This window comes from Falco biarmicus, chromosome 5 (genome assembly GCF_023638135.1).
Source record: "Falco biarmicus isolate bFalBia1 chromosome 5, bFalBia1.pri, whole genome shotgun sequence".
Taxonomy (NCBI): Eukaryota; Metazoa; Chordata; class Aves; order Falconiformes; family Falconidae; genus Falco; species Falco biarmicus.
The window spans coordinates 26,520,231-26,543,631 of NC_079292.1; the positions used below are offsets into that span (position 1 = coordinate 26,520,231).

The window sequence follows — 23,401 nt, forward strand, 5'->3', positions numbered from 1 at the left end:
AAAAGGAGATTAAAAAGAGACGGCAAGTTAGGAGACTACGCAGTTTTCATGTGCACTAGATGCAGAAGATGATGTCAATTGGCACAAAGCAGGAAAAAACAAATCAGTATTTAATTAATAGCATAAGTATTATGAACAAAAAAACAATGCAATTACATTTTTCATTGAGTCTGGTTTTCTCTGCAGGCTGCTGCTTAATGTCATTATATAAGAAGAGAGCGGCACAATGCAAACCGGGACTTTTGCATTTTAAAGCAGAGGATAGTTGCAAATAAGTGCAGATTTCTCTCCATGGCTGTTGTAAACAGAACTGCAGTGAATTCTCACTACACTGGCTACTGGCAGAAATAAGGCAGTGTGTGTGCGTGTGTCTGTGTGTGTGTGTGTGTGTTTTGTAATAAAAGTCACATGAAAGGAATATGAAACACTTGGCAATCTGTCAGATGACTAATGCAAGACGCCAGCGATGAATTTGCAGATTGTGTGAAGCATCCATGTGTGCATCAAATTAGTATGATATTGCCTAGAATGGAAAACACTCCTGCTATGTGGCTGGTTGCTGCCGATTAGTTGCCTACGCTCTTTAAAAAGCAAAAGCAGTCTGGAGAGCTCCAGTTTAAAGCAAATTGTTTATTGCGCCCTGCTATAAAAAAAAAAAAAAGAAAAAAAGAAAAAAAAAAAAGAGAGAGACGCAATTCAAAAAGAGAAAGCAATGGCAGAATTGCCTACTTTGTTGTAAAAATTAAAATGCTGCTTCAAAAAGTTTTGCTCCCTGCAAAAGGACATCAAATTTTTGAAATTTTTCATACTCTGTATATTGTTACCCTATATGATCTCCAAATGTACATCTCAGTTCAAAACAACCACACACTTCCGCAGGGGAAAAGAACATAGCAACAAAAAATAACTTGCTCTGTGAGACCTATGGCATATTATGGCTTAGGAAGAGCTGTACTCTTACAAGGAAAACAAGTAATTTTAAACACTGAACAAAAGTAAAAATAAAAATTACAAAAAACCAAAAAAAAACCAAAAAAAAAAACCCCAAAAAAACCCTCTCGTGTCATTATTGATAATTAAGGACAGTAATTTCAACTAATTACTTGGCTAGAGATTCCACAAGTGATGATAATTTTTGGATGCTTCAGTTTCATGAAATAACACTAATGAGATGCGACTTTTAGAGCATTTCCCCCACCTTCCCATCAGGGACAGGGGGGAAATGGCTGTGTTCAGCAAGGTCGAAAGTTGATCGTTGCAGAATTCAGGCATTTCAGAGCCACCTGCCACATTCAAAAAACTTGCCTTTAATTACAATTTCTCTGTTTGATGATTGTTCGGGAAAGAATGCCCACAGGAGGACTTGGAAGAGCTCAAAATTTGCACAATGAGACAAAAATCGTATTTTACATCTTAAAAAAAATATATCTAAGAATGGCAAGAAAAAAACCAACCCCGTGTAATTCCCCTGTCTCACAGCTATAACCTGTGCAAAGACAAATTATTTAGTTCCCTGTGTTTTATCTCCTTGCAAGGATAATTCACCTAATCACAATAATAAGTCCATATTAACTTTAGCATTTTCCGTCCTTACAGCAGGCAGGAGGAAATTATATTACAGGCACATTTTAAACTAACAACAAGAAGTTTGATCATCACTTGTGAAGTGTCTTCAACATGGATCAGCAGGCAACAGGATCTATCACACTCACTTACTAGACAAAATTCCTGTTGATTCTAGTGGGAATCTTGCCTGAGTAAAAGACTGAAAGGTTTGGTCCAACCTTTCATATCATGTTTCATGTGCAAATACCCTCTCTTGTTTTACATATACTTTTCATTTTGAAGATGTTCTACAGGTCACAGGCACACTTGGAGAAATGACAATTTCATGCTACATACGCATTTTCCGTACATACGTAACACACTAAACCAACCAACCAACCAAAGAACCACCCCCAAGAATCCCCAAAAAACTGAAAAACCCTGAGTAACTCACTTGAATCATACTCCATGGGAATAACTTTCAAGACTTTCATGGAGCAATAAGCACCTCCATGACACTTATACCTCTAGAAAATCACTCCATTATTTCCTTCCAATTCCTATTCCTTTATGTAAAACACAATCTGATAAACAACCTCCCTAGGAGGGAGGTTGAAAAATCCCCGACTTACAGCTTCACATAAGGGAAATGCTTACACATTCTTTTGGACCTGCAAAGACAAGAGAAGGTAGAAACGTCGTGTGCAGCCCCCAGCTTTGCCCTGGATTCAGTCAACTATTTTCTTTCAGAAATCAGCTTCAGTTTTTGCTTCATTTATTCTCTATGTTGTTTATAATAAAAAAAGAATTGAGCTAGTTTTTAGAGTACGTCCTTCATCTATTCCCTCTGTTGGATCCCTTCTCTAAGAAATCCATACACAATTGCTACTTTAGCCCCAAATTGCAGCAAAGGCCATATTTAATAAAGAATAACAAGTTTATTCCTTTGCTTATTCCTTTACCCAAACCACATTTACCACCAAGAGCACCACAATTTCCATTGCTAACAAGCCAGTTTTTGGGAAACCACAAAACCAAACACTTCTACCTGTTTTCTGAGGTTAATGACCCCATTAGCATCATGTTCCTGCTTTGAGCTAAAGGTGTAGGCACCAGCCAAGATCTCTTCTAAATCCACAAAATGATTAAGCCCTTTCTTTACTTTGGCGGAACTGAAGTCAAATTACATCGATCATGTTCCTTAAATGCTTTATTGGATAAAGATGGCTTTGACTCCAGGTGTAGGCTACCGTACGCTGTGATGTGAAGCTCCAGGGGACAGGTTTTGTCACTCGCTGCCTGAATTAACTTGGGTAAGTCATTAAACTTCTCCAGACTAAATTCCACCATCCGCTGACAGCTCTGTCAATCCCCTAACTCCTGCAGATTTAGGAGGGAAAAAACAAGCGTAACTTTTCTTTATAATCCTTTTCTACCCTACAAAGGTAGGAGGTTCATTGAGCTGTCAGCATCTGGGGGAGCTGATAGGCAAGTTCAGGCTGCAGAGAGAGCGCTCATTTCTACAAGCTCAGGTGGGCTCCTTTCTAATTGCATTTCCTTCGATTTCAGCATGAACTCAGGCTCTCCAGCACCTCAGAGGAGGGATCCCACTCCCACCGTTGGCGTGTCGAGGAGCACGTGAGCACTGTGACCGCAATGGCACTTGCAGTAGCATCTTCACCCAATGGCAGCTGCGGCCACCCAAGGACTGCGGCCAATGCAGACAAACTGAACAAGCCAATAAAACAAAAGGGGGATGACCATGGGGAAAACCTCCAAATTTTAGAGATTCTATGGATGTGATCCCTACAGTGTACTTGAGGCCTCCTGAGGATCACAACTATACAGCACACCGGCCTGATGAGTTGTCACAGAGCTTGTTGGGCCAATATAAAATCCAGCCAAATATTCTTGAACCCTCACAAATAATCTCTGCTAAAGACTAATTCCCTTATCCTCTCCCAAGCTTCACCTTCACCTGATGGACACTCTGCACCTCATAGTCGCCAACAGCTGCAGGGATTTTTGTTACCGCTCTTTGCCAGCACAATGGCTCTCAGAGGAAGTGATTCCTTCCTTCCCCCATCTTCCCCTCCTGCAGGACCCAAGAAATAACAAGGCAAAAGAGAAATTACGCGTGGAACTTTCCAAGAGGAGAAAAAGCAATTTTTGTGAAAGCTTAAGACTATTTCTTGAAAGCATAAGTGTACAGAGACAGCTGTTTCTAGAGGACACTAATGAGAATGGGATCCTTTGACAATTACTGTCAGTACCCAAATGATGACATACATTAAAAAAAATAAAAGAAAAAAATGTAGATTATGTGGTATGCTGTCTCTACACCGCAGCAAGCCTTCCCTCCGTTGCCAATTTAGCCCATTGGACTCAGGGGTGACCCAGCACATCATCTTCACTGACAAGGTGTCATCTATATCGTAGAGAGCAGCCTGAGGGCAGAGATTAAGCCACTGAGTTGCTGGCTGCTTGTGGCTGCTGCCAGAGCATCCTCTCTCTCAATTTGTGCCAATTTTCCTTCTAATAACCTAACTACCATTCCATCATTTCAGCAAGTTGACAGGGCCACTCTTTGAGGAGCTAAAGATTGTTTCAATATTACTGCTGCTTAAGCAAGAGCTCCGGAAAAACCTAGTAGACGCCTTCTCTGTCTCTCCCGTTCGTATCTGTAATTACAGCAAGACTGCTAAAAATGAACTGACCGCTAAGGAGAGAGAGGCAGACTTCAGAAACAAAGTCTGGATCAAAAGGAACTCTCTTACATCCATCACTGTTAAGAGCTTTGGTGTTAATCTACGTTCATTTCCATTAATGAACGAGGTGTCAAGCCAGGTGCTGAAAAATGGCCGTCAAATGGGTTTATGTGAGACCCCTCTCCACAGTCTGTTTCTAACCCTGCCCAGAACCCTTCTCACTGTTCTGGCTTGGTTAATTCATATCTCGACCCTCAGCCCATTTCAGTGGTTTTACCGTTTTGCTGGGGATGTTCCCTTTTCTGTAGGAGAACGCTGCACCTCCTCTAAGAACCAACGTAATGACAAGAACACGATAATGAACGGGTTCCAAGTGTAAAGATGACTAAATCCACCCCGATGCAGAGGCATTTACAGGCATCAGAGTTTTACGATGATAAATATTTACATCCGAGCCTTGGAGTTACTGCCAGGATATCACACCAGCTGACAAAAGGGACAACACCCATTTGAAGGACTCCAATTGCTGTCAAGAGAGACACACAAGCATCACCTTACTGTATTCGAAAGATCGTAATTGCTGGTTTACGAGCAAATTTTATCTGGAAGGACCCAAAAGGGCTTTATAAGCTCATTGTTTAGAAAGGAATGACTTCATCGTAAGGTGACAGACGGCAGCTGTTTAATGACATGGAGCATTATTGTACAACAATTTCAGCCAGGAAGGGTAGAACAATACCATACCCAATTGAAAACTGCAGGGGGTTGCAATTTATAGACACAGAATGTAATTACCTAAATTGGATTTTGGCCAGCAAAATAAGGGCCAGAACCTCTGACAAACACAAAAACGAGCCATTCCATATTTTTAAGCTGTAAACGACCAGGTCTCTGTCTTTTTTTTGGGGGGGAAAAAGTCATCTCCAGAAGCTTTCTGGCCCATCAGCATTTTCACAGCACAGTTGCTCAAAAGCAGCTCAAAGGAAAGATGGTGTTTCAAAAATCATTAACTGCTCCTGCTGTAGTGCCTTTTACAGTTCTTGGCAGAACTATTAAACACTACTAATACCAATAATTATTATTAACACATATCCCTAACAGCAGTTGCTAAACGAACCTGACACCGTGCCCAATGAACAAGCAGCATACAGCGGGATGCTTGCTCCTATGCATGCAGTGATGTCTACAAAATTATTTTCTCCAGGCTTCCCTATGCCCATCAGTGGGGCTGACAACTAAGTAGCTATAAGACTTGCAAACCTGCCATTCTGCTACACTTGAAGGCCAGCTGCAATTGCAGGAGGGACACTGAAATCCTGAGCTTGCAAAACATTCTCCCTTACTCCATTTTACAGACCCATAAAGCCTTAACAAAGAGCTGAGCAATTCTTCGTCCATCCAGCAGAGAGCAACCACACTTGCACTCACACACCCACATTAACTACATGAACAGTTCTGATGGCTTTTAATATCTGACATCCAATCCTCAGATTTTATTCTTCTTAGTAGCTAATAACACTCAAGTGCTCGTGTAAGCCCTGAATGGTAAATGCAAATAATTTTTTTCTTGTGTTGCCTCCACGTTGGCAGAAATTAGCTGTAAAAGCATAATTTCTATAGACAATGGAGTCCTTTTTACTGCTCTGATAGTTTAAAATTCACAGTAATTTTTCTGGTGAAATCAGTGATGAGCTGCAGCTCAGCTTTGCTAACTCTCTCTGTCTATTCGATCATACAAACATTGGTAAATCATTGTTACTACAGGGGATACTTGCTTTCTGATTAATTCCAAATTTAGTACATGTGATCGCTTTAATGCCTCAAATGCAAATTTTAGGTAAGGTACAGAGGCAGCATCCTGTCACACAGGAAAAGGTTTGAAAAACTGGGGGAAAAACCTCCTACCTTGAAAAATGTCTTGATGGGGAAAAAAATTGAGCTGGGAGAAGGAGCAGCAGGGGGACGTTGCCTTTCAAGTAGGTAGGTCAGCCTGCATGACACTACGGGCAATACAAATTGGGAAAAGTACTGACCAGAATACATACTACAGAAATATCAGAAGACAGTTGAGCCCACATGACATAAAACACACTATTTTTTAGAGGCGTAGATGCAGATCCCTCATTAGTGTCACGGGAAGAAATCAAGGATACCAAAGGAAATCATCGTAAGAGCTATGTTAAAATGCAATTACCTTTTCGGGTCATGGTGCACTTTCCAGCACGTACACACCTTTGTGCTAAGTCTTCTGGACCTCCTAAAATGAGCCCTCAAGAGTTCTGCTCACCAAAGCAAATGAGAGAGGGTCTGTCTCTGCCCTTGTGCTAAGTCTTCTGGACCTCCTAAAATGAGCCCTCAAGAGTTCTGCTGACCAAAGCAAATGAGAGAGGGTCTGTCTGTGCCCAGCTGCAACCTCCTCCATGAAAGGTGGTGGCTCTTCAGCTGTTCAGCCTCTGCGCTGCTGCACCACCTCCATTACAAACCAGTTTGATTTAAGGCTGGGGTTTGAACCTAAACCCTGGATATCCCTTGTATACATGTTTAAAACTAGCAAAAGGTGTTATTTTAATGTCCTGCTTTTGGCAATACTTCCTACAACTGTACATTAAAGTAACGGTGCCTTTGCAAAAGCTTTGTACATCTGCTACATCGCACCCCCACAAAAACTTTACATTCAAATACATCCTCTAAAAAAGATGTCCAACACATCTCCGATTGTCTTGCCACTGGTGTATGGACCTATTTTTTATCGAGTAAATTATTTTTTAGAACACCCAGTAGTGCTTAATGATGTGCATGTGCTGTACGCAGACACAAGTGGAGCAACTTGTACAAGATAAAATATATGTAAACAATAGAACGAATGACTACAGAAGCAAAGATGACAAATGGGGAGGAAGAAGCTTGGTTTCTTTTTTGAAGTCCCCTATTTTGGAAACCAATTAAGTATCATCGCTAGTTCACCCAATAGTGGAAGCAATTAAGCACACCATCTGTACAGGCCTGAACTGGGTAGCATCTTTTTGTTTATGCTGATAAAACTTATAATGGTCTACTTTCAGTATCTTTAAGGATTTGCTTACACCAGCCTATAGATTTTACTGAACTGAAATTAGTAGAAGCCCAACAGCCAGTGACAGACTCCTGCCCTGTAATGGCTGAAGAAAGCCAAACCCACCCCTGACCACCTTGAGTTTGTTTCCCCTCTTGTTCAAGTATGGATGAGGATCACAGATTTCTAGGAATATATGCTAAGAATGACTAAAATAAGTGGCTTGGAAATCTAAACTAAGAGGCTGTGTATTAACCTCCAGCCTTGTTCTTCCAGGCTGTCACGTAGGCTTTGGGAACTAACTAGTTCAAGGCTGGATGAAGTCCACCAAGCAATAATGATCTCCAACATAAAGCTCAGCTTAGGCAACCACCCAATAAATCGTTTTTGCTTTCTGGGCAGAATTTGTTCTGTACCTTAAACCCTCAAACAAGACTGGGTCTGTCTTCATCAGGTGTAAGGCAGGTGCATTTCTAACTACACAGCAGCAGCAAAGTACCACAAGTGTTCAGACATGTCCGATAAATACCCAAGTTAGGAATTCTAAATATGTTTTCTGATGGCCAGCTCCCAGATGGACATTTGCACATCTGGTTTTGAGCTGAAGATCTCAGTATTACCAAAGGCTTCTGATTTATAATTTTTCTCTCTAAACTGATCTCTGTTATGGCAGGAAGAGAACCCTGACAAATCACAACCACGATGCTGGTGAACAACAACTGCAACTTATTGTTCCACTCTTGTGCTCCTCACCAGATTTTTCCTTTGTCATGTCTTTGGGGCAGAGGCTGTCCTTTTGCATAAACATCTGTGCTACGTCTAAAAGGGACTCAACATTGCAAAGGAGTTCTCTCTCTTTACTGTTAAGCTGGACAGTAACATGAAAGAGTGCTCAGGTACTTGCACAATTATATGGTAGTTTTGGAGCTCCGATTGATATAATTTTTCACATGAAGTTGAGTCTGAAGTAGCTGACTTCTCAGTATTAATGGTATGGATTAATAATGCCTTGGTTTACTGATGGCACGTATTTGCAATGAAGTATACTTCTTTCTGTGTGGCAGGAAACATTTATCGGTATTACTTTTTAAAGTATTTGATTACACCCAAATGCTTATATATTTCTGACATGCCAACAACTGAATTAGATTAGTATCAGGCTTTTAAAATTCAGGACATGTAGGACCATCTGTTTTCTTGTCAACAACTTCAGTCTCTCTCTCCACATTCCAAACACTTACTGCTCCAAATTTACAAAGTTGTTACTCAATTCCCTTTTTCTTTTGCCCCTGCAAAAACTTCAAAGTCAGCAATGAAGGGTTCAAAATATTTTTTTTTTACTTGATAATTGATGATGTGACTATTTCAGGAAGTTTTATGTCCAGGCTGGCAGTTAACTGCAAGTTTGCAAGGACTTACCTAGTTTATGGCAAACTGTGTCCTGAAGTTGGGGCTGGGGGGATGGAGGGCACGGGAGAGGTGTCCTCCAAACATTTGTTCTGAAACACAGCCATCTCTGTGTGCTAAAGTCAACCAGTTGTTGCAAGTAGTAATTTACAGTCCAACATATCTCAAGACGGGCACCCACGGGTGTACACGTGCATGCAGACCCGCTCCCAGCAGAGCTCCATAAAGTGCAGGGAGCTATATCCATAGGGCCCCAAAGCATATGTGTAAAGAGAAAGAGGCCAACAACTGACGCCTGACATGGCTGCTTCACCTAAATAGCTTCCTTAAAAAGGGAATGGAAGATCACAGCACTGCTCGTATTAAGGGCAAAGCCAATTTCAGTTAGCTGCGCTTATTTATGTGAGATCTCAAATAGACAATTAAAGCAAGCTGTGACATTCAATTTTCTTACTTAAAACAAAATATCCTCTCAAGCTCACCCATGCTCCCCCCCTTTTACAAATCTGAATATAAGAAAAGATTATTGTCCAAAGTGTGATGCAATTGTAATTTTAACAAGTTGAGCATCATTACAGCAAAATCCCCCTCAGCTGATTTTTTTAAACCATTTCTTCATTTTTTTGACACCACATCTGGCATATAGAATACAGATGATCATTTGTTTATATATCTGTCTAAATGTCTTTTCCAAACACAGCCAGATGGAGCCTTTCAAAATCAAATTAATTTCAGATTAATTCACTCTGGACCCAATCCAGTTTCATGACTCTATGCTTTGAGGCACCATCTAAATTGATTTAGAGTCATGAACTTAGAGAGCTCAAGTCCTTAGGTATAGAAAAAAAAAATATTCTTGCATACTGAAAGAGTCAGCAAATCAAAAGAGTCCATGACCATAAGTTTTGACTGCTTCAAAAAAAACCCAAACCAACCTAAAAATGCATCAATCTATATAGTGCCAAAATCATATATAAACCCCTTCACGTTTCATCCCAGAAAAATCGATCTAGAATTTACATCTTTGATGCCTCCCTTTCTGAGGCAAATAAAATTTATTGCTCTAATTAAAAAGAAAAAGAAAGCGAGTCTTGTTCTAAACCTTGCAATAAGCAGCAGTCATAGAAAGATAGGACACAGGTAACAAAAATCTCCACTGCAATGGATTTATCTAAGTAACTATAAACAAATGTAGCCTGCAAACACTGTGAGCTTGCACACTGTCAATCCTCTATGGATGCCTTTATTATCTCACTTGTTTCAATTGCAATTTGGGTTTCCATGGAGATGTAACAGTCAACTCTGGAAAATTATAAGATAAATGTCAGGCAGTGATAACGGTGTTAATGAAGCTTCATTGACAAGCAGAACTATGCTTCAAATAATAGGTATATTTCTATTAGCATATGTATAACCTGCCCAGAAAAAGAAAGAAAAAGAATCCCAACAACCGGGAAAGACAATACTAAAAAATTAAAATTAAATTGTGCATATAGAAGATATGAGGCACACAGCAAAATGTTGCGTGTACGCAAAATGATAAATTCCTAAAAAACAGAAGAGATGTAGTTTCGAAATTTAATCGCCCGATTCCTCTTGAAATTTTGGCACTCAGCTAACACACTGAAAAAGCACTTTGCTGACACGCGCAGACACACTTTTGCATGGTGTGACTCTTGTTTCCTTACAGTGCAAGGCTGGAAGGATCTGCTTCACAAGGCACTTTAAAGCATGCTATTTTATAATGCGCAAATACAGCTGCAGCGAGCTGTTAGAAAGATGCAGACCTCAGTGGAAACACTAATAGCGTATACAGAAACAGAGCACATGCTACAAAGCTCTCGGGTAGCGTACGTGCTCAGATGAGGGTAGCTGGTCCACTACATCTTGGTACATGATGGATTTACTGTGATACTGCTGGGGCAACAACCGTGAGCACTTCAGATAACAGCATGGTGTGGGTTTGACCTGCTACTGCACTAACCAAGCCTGCAGAAAGCACGGGGAAGCTGCCAGTCAGCTGTGAAGGACTGCAGCCAACTTCTTACCTGCCACACGTGGAAAGGTTTCGATGTACTGGAGGTCAAAGAGGTGACCAAGCTGATTTCTGCAGCGCAGAGGAAAACACAGACTAACATGCTTTATTTCAATGCATCAAGCATTCTGTTTGGGCAGGGTGGACTTTGACCAGTGGCCAGGGCAAGGGGAAGGAGTTTGGCTATTCCACTACTTGAGGTTTCATTTTGGCAGTCTATCAGAAGACAGAAGGAGTAGGGCAGGAGTGGAGCAATCCCATCCCAGAGGACTATGGGGCAATTTTTGCAGGTGGTTAAAAAGGGCCAAGATATTCAATGCCTATGCATTAGGCAGTACTGCCTCTGGCTGGAGAACCAAGAAGTGCTAGATGTTGATTCCATCTATTCTCACCCCACTATTTGGCCTTGGGAATTTTAGTCCCTTGGGTGCCTTTGCAACTCTTTCAGGTAGAGTTAATCCTCCTGTACAGCGCCTTGGAAAACAGGGTTCTAGTATTAGCTGAGCGTTAGAAAAGCCATAGATAAAACAATGAAACTGAAAATCAGACTAGGCTCAGTGTAGTAGCAGAGGACGGTGAAATCTTAAACATACAAGCAAATAAAAAAATCTTTACCCTTCCCAAGGCTTGGAGGTAAAGTATGTGGGCAGGAAAAACTTCGGGAATTACAGGAAAGCTCACAGATCTTACTGAGGTGAATAATCTTATGAAACTGCAGCTCAACTGAACATCTGCATGCAGGTCAGGAGACAAGCTGACTTTGCCATTTAAATGGAAAATATAGCAGGGATATGGGGTTGAGGGCAGGGTTGTGATTTTTTTCCCCCAGCTCTCTGCAGAATACCTGTGTTCCTCCTACCTCTTCTAAATTCTGCCCGTTTAGTAAAGGAAAACATGAATGTTGTCTGGGAAATACTTTCCAGTTCTTCAGAGATGAGTCATCTTCAGCCAGCCGAGTTTTGGGGAGCAGAAAAGGGAGTTGGAAAAGTGCTCAGTCTTTCTGTAGACCAGACCTGAGCTCTGGTCAGATTGCAGAACAACAACAAAATCAATAGAGGGTTTGTTTTTCAAGTTGTATTACAAGGAAGCTTAAAAAAAAATTTAAAAATCCAAGTTTTCCTTTTCTGAATATTTTCTAACTTCTCCTCAACGTAACATACTAGAAAAATCTAAGTACCTCATTAGATTTCTACTAAAATGTCAATAGTTAGAAAGTGATTTTCCCCAGTGACTTTCAACATATTTGTAACTCACTCTAGTGCTTTGGGTGGAGGGGGGACCTTCCCCAAAACCTTATACTACTGGTAGTTGATTCGATGTTACAGCATAAATACCCCTACCAGCTTGACGGAAGACAGAATAACGGGTCAAGCTGGAGCCTGGCTTCAACTTCACTGGGCAAGCCTTACACGCTACTGCTAGCGTCAAATGGTGGCAGAACCAGGTCCCACCGGATACATCACCACCACCACATGCAACCACCACACATAGATTACGGAAGAGAAACAAACCGGCTGTGAAGCCAGAACACTAAGCAATTTTTAATGAAAACAACACCGCGCGTGCTAGATGGAAAGTACTGCTCTGGATGCATGGCAGAACGGGCCACCTTGTCTCCATCTCACACTCAATGAAATCTCTAAATCCCACTGCAATGTGTGTCCTAAGCTCTTCAAAGAAGGATTCATTTACCTTTGTATTTTCGGTTACCAACAGTTATACTTTTACATGTGAAGAGAGAGCAGTTATATAAAAGGCTAAGTAGCAGCAGCACACAAGTAGTCAACCACAAATCTAAGCCTTTAAACTCAACTTTCATTACAGTGTAAGATTTTATCTAGTTTCTTCTTTTTACCCTATTAGTGCAAATAAGCATTTTTGCTCCACGGGTTACTCTGTTCTTTTGAAGTTCACAAGAAAACACATCATTAGGAAAGGAGCAACTCCGTCTTCAAAGGTATTATTCAATGAAACAAAAAAGACAAAAATCCTCAGAAAATCCAGTTTACATTTTCCTAATAAACATACCATGAAAAATCCTGACAAAACCATGCCCTAACACACACTCTTTCCCAGTCATATGGCAGACATTTATGGGGATGCTTCTGACTTCAAAGACAGACCTCCATGTTCTAGCTGTGAGTTTCCAGGGCGCTCTGCACAAACCCAGCATTGGGAAAGCAGCAGAGCACTGCCATCCGGAACGCGTTTGCCAGATCGATGGGAAAATACATCTTGAAAAGCTGCTGAAAACCATGTTTTTAAGGTCACAGTAAATACTTGCAGCAGGAAAAATTTAAAAGGGTGAGATAAGTTCTTAACTGTATATTTTGGACAAAAGTTTATCCTAGTGGGTTATTATTTGCTCTGGAGGTTTTACTCACAAGCAAAAATGAACACAGGTCTTGGGGGACTTGCTGGTACTTTTCCAGAAGTGGGGAAGGAGATGGAGAAAAAACAGGAATACCATCCACATGCCTTTGACCATCCCATGATGTACAAAGCCTCTGAACATCAATAGCGTTGTGCAACAGAAAAGGTAGTTGAACACTTGTGGATGTGTTTTTAAGCTCCCTGTAATGTGCTCGACCTGTGGAAACTTGGCCAGCTCAGGTTTGGCTGGCTGTCAGCAGCAGTGTGAAATGCAATGTGATTTATAGAAATCTCTGTCATCACACCACAGGGTTAATTTCTTTCCTTCTTTTTTTCTCTTTCCCTCCTCCCCCTGAAAGTGGAAAACTCTTATTTGTGATGACAAGTCTTTGGAAAGCTCAAGGATTAGTAACACCATGTGGTTCCCTAAGATCTCTAGCTCTCTTCCAACTGTTTTTCCATAGAACCACTCTCTGTACAATCATTGGCATCTTCACCCAACAGATGGGAAAAGGGAAGAAACCTGCCCCAGGGCAGGTTGGGGAACCTGGATGCTGCTGATGGGAGAATACAGACTTGAAGCTCGCAGATCTCAATTACTTGATGCAGGAAACGGAGGGGAATCCAAGCATCAAATATGGGATTTTAATAATATGAACATTTATTTTAATGACTCGAAGGCTGAACCTGCTGAGCTTGTCACTGTAAGTAAGAGATACGGAGAAAAAACACAAAGGCTGAATTTTCATTCTGCCTGCCACCACTGAAGAAGTGTGGACTCATGCTCATTTTGGTTTAATGCAGGGAAGGATATCTGTACCTCATGCCCATGCCATCACTCAGGATAGACAGCAACCAGCTGGGCAGCAGGTCAGCTACAACACCAAACACCGAGCATTTACTCGAGCCATTTCAAATTCATTGAGAGTGGTATTAGTTACAGATTTATTTTAAGGCACATCAGTTTTCTATAATCATCCTTCAGAGAAGAAGAAATCCTACTGAGGAACAAAACTGGGAAGTGTTTCTAATGGTAAAGAGCAAAGGACTATGCAACAAAGCAAGGTGTTTCTCAACCACACTCTTCCTTAAGTCTCCTACCCTTGCTGTGCTTATCTCCCTCACCTTTGAATCGGTACATCATGTCCCCATCCCAGTGAAGAACTCTGAAACACTCAAAGCACTACATAAATATTGAACCATTATGTTATTAAAGCCAAAAATCACCTTTTCATTATATATTTTTTTTTCTTTTAACTTGATGCAATTTTAATATGTCTTTTAAAAGCAGTATTTGCAAATTATGCCATATAGTAGAAGCACTTTCCAAAGCCACTATTACTATTTGCATTGCTGGAGCATCTCTGAGGCCCCAAAACAATGCTGGCTGCTTTTTAGGTAGCAGACCTAATTTTATTACTAGGCCCAGATGTCTTCCTACTATTTTCACGTGTTAGGAAACACAACACACTCTCAGAGTATTTTAATAGGTGGTTAAGAAAAGAAGGGGAGAAGGGGACACAGCAGGTCTGAGCTCACTTAGCCTGCAAAGTCAGGAATTTTTAATCTACTAGAAGGTTTTCTACCAAGTACCTTCATTAAAGAGCCCAAGATCTTGAATGCTGCTTTATTTCTCTGTGCTTCCACCTTTCTGTGACTGGGCTGAATGTCAACACAGTTGACTAAAACAGCTAATGCTTTACTAAGAAGGGTCAGAGGATCTGGGTGTTAACATCAAGAGTTTCCTGGACAGAATGGGAACGTATTCCCTGAAGTTTCAAGGTAGAAGGGCCAGCTCACATCTTGCATTGCTCCATATTTTCAAGTCATTTATCCAGTACATCCTTTGCTACTCTTTCGTGTTTGATTTGATGATGCATTGTCGGACAGAGTTGCATTAGGCTGAGATGCTATTTAAAACTACCTTGAAATATTAGCAGCTATATAAAATTTGATTGGTAGAAGAAAAACAGCTGGGTATGAAAATTAATACTAGCTTTTACATAAAAGGAACTATTATTTATTAATTTTTAATTGCCTAGGGCACTTTTATGAACAACAGGGATTAACAAATACAACGTACACAATACATTTGTGTATGCAATATGGAGAAAAATCAAGCCTGACAGCATAATGCTGCTTATTTCAGACCTCACATGGAAAAGGAAACAAGGCTACCAGAAGCTTTCCCTTAGCCATACGGAGCGGTAAGAAGCTCAGAGTCAGCAAAGGCAGTGAGCTTACGACTGCAGCGTACGCACCCCTGACAGTTAAATCAAAACTATACATCCTTGAGGAGTCATTTAGTCTAAATCACAGCTTGTGATTTCTCATCTTACATGGTCAATGCATCTGCATGTCTTAAAAATGGGGATATTAGCTGAGGTAGGATTGAGACTTCAGGAGAACTGTTTTGCTAGCTCTGTTCTACGAGCGCTGCAGAAATGTACACAAAGCTTTACAAATGACCTCATTTTTACCAGGAAAGGACAGCTCAGCTATGTTCTATATTTTCCTGAACCGAGAGGAAGGCCCCACAGCCAAACTGTCATGTCTAATTATCGTGTTGCTTGAGAGTGTTTAAAACAAACAATTTTTTTTTCTTTTTTTTTTTTTTTTTTTTAAATAAAAAACTGTGGAACAACTGTACTGTTTTGAGAGAGTGTGAGCTGCGTTTTCTGTCATACAACCAAGATATCAGAATAGCAGTTTTACACTGTCTGATGAATGAGCCTTATAAGGATAAATTTTCACCTCATTAATGATCTGAGCTGATTATTCCCTCCCCCCAGTTTTTCTTTTAGGTCATGGATCAAATGTGACCCACTTTCCTTGAATGCTTTCCCAACATCTATTTTTCCCGTCAGAGTAGAAAGCCAGTTGCTAAGGACACATTACAAAGCAACCACGCAACCACAAAATAGCTGCCCCCCAAACACACACACACTTTTCTTCTCCCCTGCCTTTACGATATTTCCCCCCCTCTCAGCATCTACTCTGAACAAGATCCTGCTTTACATTCAGGAAAGCCAACAACAGAACTGCTTATAAGGACAAGCTTAGCACGAGAATAGGATTTTCTAATGACTACAGAGACTCCTGGGGCCCTTCATATTTAAAAAAATATAAAGGCAGCAGCCTTGGTTTTTAATTACTCCTAATTCTAAATCTCATGGCCTTAAACACAATAGCTCTTTCAACTCGGAAAAAAATGACACTAATCAGTAACAGAGTCCCCTGTGCAACTTGCTAGTCCTCTGATGGCATTGCAATGTTTGCACTGTTATGATTTTTCAAGGTTGACCAATGAGTCAGCAAAGCCAAGATGACTTAAAAGCATTAAATCATGCAACTAAAATGGCTTTTTCACATACAGCGCTGGATAGATTGCAATTAGCAAGGGGAATCAGTACAAGGCAAATATTGTAAGAGCAGAGAGAGAGACAAATAGGGAATTAAAGGAGATGGTGTTCATTTTGGAACAAATGAGCCCCAGATGTTGAGGTATTTGTGGTTTAATACAGCCCCTCTCACCAGCCAGGTAAGGAATGTAATTAAAAAGCATTAAAGTTCAGTTGCTGAGGCTCAACAGAAATGAAATGAAGATTTAATTTGTCTGCCCTACTTCCCTCTGAGTAGCCTGCTAATATTCCTACTTGGTGCAAAGTCCTGTGAAATGGAAGACTTGTGTTGCTCTGCAGCCCTTTCTACGAAAATCCTTATCCTTGGTATTTGTAAAAGAAAAGATGTCCCTCCGAGTGTCTCATTGAAAAATTAAATGTAAGGATGTAACAAGCAGCTACTTGGATTTCCCTGTTTCAACTTCCCATGCTATTTATTACAGTTTCCAGCAGCTTCGCTAACACCTTGGTGTTGCTTTCTATAACCAATACCTCAGTTCCTCTAGCAATTAGAGGTACACCGTATGATTAAATGCTTCATGTGTCTAGATTCACATTTAACTTACAGAGTGGACAAGATAAAGGATTTGGTCACAACCCACATTTCTACCTCGTAACACCCATTCTTTCTCCACACTTTCTCCTAACCCTTGTACAGATGACAGAAATCGTATCTGCAATGGGATTTTCCAGTTAGCAGGATAGTGAACCCATACATCTGAGCTGAACTGCACCAATGACGCTATGGAAAGATTAGAGTCACCACCATCCAAACAAAATGAACAGTAAGTTCATGTTAATGTAAATACAATTAATGCTGAACTATCAATGAGTAAACTAAGCATTGGGTTTCTAGCGGTGGCAGGCTAAGTGACAGCCTGCTGAAACAAAGAATAAAATCCCGTTGCTTGTAGGAGTTCCTGAATTCAGGCACAAAATCTCTCATTTTGGATTACAGGAACAATGCCATTAGCTTTCACTGAAAAACAGACTTTTACTTTCAATACTGACTGAGCTGCCCACAGGAAAGGAGAGCCCAACATATCACCAAGGCTTCTAGGCACCCCAAAAAGAAAGTCCATCGGGGTTCTTAGATGCATGCTGAAAACATGGATGGGGTCCCTAGGTGAAATTCAAGGGAAAAGTCATCATTTGTCCATCTGGAGCAGACAACCAAACCTTTTTTTCTGGACATTCAAATAACTTTCTACAAGCCTGACCACATTTTCTTCTTCACACTACACCTTATTCTTCTGCTTCCCTTTGCATTCAGGTTTCTTCCTACCACTCCTCTTTTCAGTTGTCCTTAACACACCTTTTATTTATGTATAGCATATTTGCTCTTCATTAAACTGATGATTCCTCCAAAAATACACCAAATATACAAAAACAAGGAAGGCAACTGTGCTACCTGGCCCTCATTACAGCTTAATTTCTGGACAGTACTCCAAAAGCAGAGTTAAGTGACACCAACTTCAAAGCTTTTGAACTCAGGCTCCTAGCATCACGTTTTAGCATTTTTGAACATTGCTGGGATTCCCACCAGCTCTCTTCCAGTCTGAACAACTATTCCACAAAAATAAATGTGCTGTACACTGTTTCTCTCGTTTGCTTTTTCCTGGTTTTATCAAATTGCTTTCAAGCACCTCTGATATACTCCAGCTACCACTGCTTGGTGCTCCCTGGCTTAACTTCATAAGAAGAAACACACCAGTCAGATGCAGGAGAAAAGTCATCTTATCCTCCAGTCCTTCCAGTAGCTAAGGCAGAACTGTCCTCTGGAGTGCACTGGTTAACTGCTCACTTGATGAATTCTGAAAGACACTCCACTTGCATCTCCCCCATTCCCTGACAGTGGCTGACTTCCTAACAGAGCTCTCGTGCAAATCAGTGTAAGGACAGCTAGGCATCAATTTTCCCACTCTGTTCTATTCTGGAATGTCAGGCAGCAGCATTCAGCTCCTCCATTTTGGTGTTCAGTGCCTCTCATCATCATTCCAGCGGTATATACAAGCAGTGACTGTTTTCCAAAGGCAGACATGGGAATGCAGGTTACAATGCAGTGAAGAATACTCATCACTGTAAATTAAAATCCTTAAACAAATCACCAACAGTGAAACAATCTCTGCTTCAATTACGTGGTTAGCTAGCACATCAAGCCTTTTCTTGCTTTGGCCAGAAATACTGAAGCCATGATTGATCTAATCTGTAATCATGTTGTTTATTTCAAATTAGAGATAATATAAAAAGCATAACAGTCTGTATGTATATATTCATAGCACCGCTGCAGACATCCAAAACGAACTCAATTTTATCTTAGCTGCTTTGCATTTTAGTCTCTTCCCTTTTACAGTCTATAGTAAATACAATATTTGCTTTTAGAGTTCTGACTCTCCAGGGATTAGAAAGGAAAAGTACTTAACACAGAGATTATCTTTCTGGTGTTGCACTGTACGAATGAAAATTGTTACATTAATGGCACTATACAGTTATATGCAAACACCATTAAGTACCTCTCCAGAAAACCGAAGGAAGGGGAGTGATGCACTCCAGCACAGTTCTGCTTGGCCTTGCAAGTACATTTGTGTTCCTCCTTCCCTCACCATGCAAAGGATTCTCTGGAAAGGAATTTCCAGCCTGTCTTCTCCTTTCATTAAATCTTTATAACCTGCATTAAGAGCAGCAAGAAATATTAATACTAAGGAGGCAAAGACACATAAAGCAGTCAATTCTCTGAGCTTGTGAGGTCTATACCATCGGTACTAAAATCTCCCACTGCAATCCTGCCCAATTTACATCATCAGTTCAAATCAGGACCTGATTTCACACCTACAAAGCCTGATCTTGGGTGTGTCTGCTTTGGGTTTAAAAGCATGCAACAAACTGCTTTCAAATGGACCAAGACCCACTGTTAATATATAATACTTCATAATTATTATTATTATGTGATTAACATTATATAATAAATTAAAACTTCATTCTGTTATACATTCCTCTTCCTTCACTGGTTTAGGACTTATTTTTAGCTGCTTTAAATCAGGATAGGTCAGATGTATATCTGCTAATGAGAATTGGTAATTAAGGTTTCAAACCACACAGCAGCAATCCAACACTTTCATGTTGCTGATCTCTCTCTAAATATGTGTATGTTTTCAGAGCAATTTCTGAGAGTCCTTTTTGATTTAATTCCATTAAGTTCTCCAAGACTAAAATTACTGGTGAGAGCTCAAAACATCACTAAGCATAGATTTTTCATGTCAGATTTTTTCAATTTTATTCTTTGAAAATTGTTCTGTATATTAGACTTTCACTTATCACAAAAATTTAGAAATTTATATCCTGAGACTATAACTTCCCAAATTTTGTATTTTGTAATGCAGTAAAAAATCATGAATATAAAAGCTGCTTAGTAGTAGTAGTAGCAGCAGCAGCAGTAGTAGTAGTAGTAGTGATGATGATGATAATAATGATAATAATAATAATGTATTATTATTTGAGTGTTTAAAAATACTACAGCAAGAACATTTGCCTGTGTTGAAGAAGCTTGATTAGAAAGCTTGGCAAAACTTACTGGAAAAGCTGCAATCATAGCTCAGTTACTTCTGGGAAACATTTTGGGAAAACTCAGCATATCTCACTTTTCCCTCCTATAAATTGGAGATATCTGTCTACCTTTGTCAAGTGCTTTAAAAGAATATGCGAGAAAACTGGGAGTTTTACAGGTACAGAAAATGTGAAGGAATGTAGCAAGAAATGCACTTCTTCCCCATAGATTTTGATTTAAGTTGTTCATAGGAGTTGGACAGGCCTCCAAAAGCAGGTCTGTTCAAACATAATTTCATTTGTATGTGTCTACTCCCTCCTGCACAGTGTAGAAAATAAAGAAGAAAAGAAAGAAAGCCTCAGCGTGATCCTGAAATTAATTTTCATGATAGGAGCAATTGAGTCCATCTACTAAGGTACTTATAATTACATTACACTGTTACTTGGAAGAAAAACGGCCAGCTATATTCTAAGAAAATATTAACCCCATCAGCCCAATCACAAATCACTACGTTTAATGTATTCTTCCCTTTATTAACACCCACAAGGTGCCCATTAGAGGCACCTTCACTGCTATCCTAAATCACTTCTAATTATCAGACTAGCAAACCCACAACAGAAATGTTACTCCATGTCTTCCAACGAAAGGCTCTTTGCTGTCCAAAAGACATGTCAGCACTGGATGATTTAGTCCATGATTTTGTTTACTGCCTTCAACTTTCATTAGTGTTAAAAGTGCTAAGATTGTTTCCCTGAATGCTGAGATTTCCTAGGAGAACAAAACCATGCGGATACTGAATCCTGCTCTGCCTGCAACGGGCCAGGGAAGCAAAAAGGTGCTGGGGTGAGGGGCAGGGTGCAATCCCCCGTGCCTTTGCCATTTCAGGTTGCATTATCGCAGCGCTGGCTTTCCAGGTGAGGGAGGAAAGGGAGTGGGGCTGTGCCTGGTTCCCACGCAGCGCTGGCAGAGCCTGCCACCTCTCCTGCCTTGCCATCTCGCCCATCTCCCGAGCCGGCTTTGGTTCAGGGTCAAGGCTTCCCACTCATCCTACATCCCTGCCATCCCACAGCAAAAAAACAGCAGTAATGTAAACACATTAATTGCCTGAACTGGTTATTTCACTCCTGGCAAGCTCTTTCATTGAGGTTTTTGTGTTCTAAAAAATGATCAAAATCGACACTTGATCCATTTTTAGTAAAACATGTATTGTTCCCTGATTTGAGCTCTAAGCTTTTGACTAAGTTTTCAAAAAACACTAGGAGCATTTAACAAGAGTAAATCCTTCTAGCTGAAGAAAATAACTGTTCCCTAAAATATCAGTCACCACAAAACTTATACATGTTTAAAACCGTTCAGACACAGATTAATATCCTCTCAAACTAAAATGAAGCAGCAAAGTGAGACATCAAAATAATTAATTTGGTGTTTCACTCTCAGAACATTTGTGTGCAAGGGCATGACAAGCGCCTGTGCATCCCAACCTCATCGGATCTGCTTCGAGTTTGAGGTTGAAGCAGATGACCCCAGAGGTCCAAACCTACATTACCCTGTGCCTAGACATCAGCACACAGAAGAAAATCTGCTGGAACTGGAGGAAACACTTTAAGAAACAAAGTATATTTCCTCAGAGGAAACAGATACTTGTTTTCCATAGGACTCGATACACATTTTTCTTTGTAATATCGTTTATTCCATAGAGGTGGCACGACGCGTAAGTGAAGCCTGACTCCACAATGCAGAAAAGGTGGTACAGAGAATGTTCCCTCCATCCCCCACAATGCTTCAAACCTCCAGCACTTTGCATTTCAACTCTGCGGCCACTGCTTACCCAGCACGTGTACCCCAATTTGCCCAGTGGTCAGGGAGCCCATGATACCCATCCCATCATGGGATGCAAGAGCTGGAATTTCTGGGGATGGTAATAATTTTTGCAGACTTTGGATGCGTCATAACCCTTCTGTTTCTCAAACTATCTATCCATACCACAGATGTAACGTACACCACCTTTTTAGAAGCCCTGTACATGAATCATTACCATGACACAGACAGATAAGAGATTCTACGGATTCATTATACAGGAATTGTACTATGGTATTATGTTTTACTAGAGGAAATGCAAACATTGTTGTGCTAAAACTTCTCTGTGCAATGTTGTTATTATTAACATGCACATCCAACAATAAAAACTTATGGGCATGCCCAAAAAGTTGTTATATCATTTATGAGACAATGATAAGACTGTACACTATAATCGTAATTTGACAAAATAGGAAAAAGGGTCCAAATTAAACTGAAATCAGTTATTTAAACTATGATAAGGTACCAAAAATGTTGTTTGCTACTAAAATGATGCAACGGATGCACATGGAAATCCTGAAATCAAAAAGCCAAACACTGAAGGCAAGACCACTGATCTGCATCTCCTCACCCTATGTTACAATGAATGATTAAAAGCTTATATTTGAGCTGACATATTACAAAACCAAGTATATGAAAGAATAGTGTAGTGCTTCCTTCTCTCACTGCCCTGAAATTGGTGGGTCAGAAAAAGGAGGAATCCAGATCCCCAAAGCCTCTCATTTTCATTGCAAACTAAAAACTCGACTCCCACAAGCTCCTTTTATCACTTGTCAATATTTCACAAGAAATGATAAACGATTTCTAGACTGAAGCCATTCCTTGAAGCCAGCAAGTAACAACCTATACAATTTAGTAACTCTCCTTCACCTCTATTTCTCCAGGGCTGGCCTTGAGCAGGGGAAAAAAGCGAGCTGCCAGAGTCGGCTGCTCTGGAGCCTGTGTAGCGCATGCAGTCCCTGGGCCAGCCCATGCTTCAGTCCAGAAACAGCACCATAAGGGAACACATTCCCTAGCCTGATCTATTTGAGCAGCCTGGGAGCCAGGAAAACCATCAGAGTGGCTGTATTCCTTCTGCACGCAAACATGGACATCTCCCGTATATATAAATAAAAGAAGGGTTTATAAAAAGTGTTTTCCAAATACAGTTTTTTAATCTGGTTCCACTTAGAATATATATTACGTTCCAAAAGTGAAAGGACATACCTACTTTTTTCAAAACTGAAAGGCAGTGATAACATATTTGCATTTAATCCATTGCATATGTTTTAGATGCCTTGTTAGCACGATATCCAAATAAATATTTATCACTGTAGTAAACCTTCCCCATGCTGTTGGTTAGACCATAAACCCCAACATACCTTAGAAAGATCTAAACAATAAAGGAGCATCTCAGCAGTTTACTATGCATGGAAGCAATTCAAGCAAAAAACAATGCGAGCATCTCCCATACAAACAAAAAGGTGGTGCAATTCACTT

The 23,401-nt window shown here is 40.4% G+C and overlaps 1 protein-coding gene across 11 annotated transcripts in view; it reads right to left on the bottom strand.

The window, feature by feature from the left end:
- The window catches only part of CELF2 (CUGBP Elav-like family member 2), a 376,801-nt gene that overhangs the window by 131,827 nt on the left and 221,573 nt on the right, over positions 1-23,401 (bottom strand). Inside the window, exon 1 of one of the 11 annotated variants that reach the window (XM_056338919.1) lies at positions 157-351. The exons of the other annotated variants lie outside the window; for them this stretch is intronic. The gene's annotated coding sequence lies outside the window, so the exon portion shown is untranslated. Of the gene's footprint in view, positions 1-156; positions 352-23,401 lie in introns of those variants that run through there. 11 annotated transcript variants of the gene reach the window in all.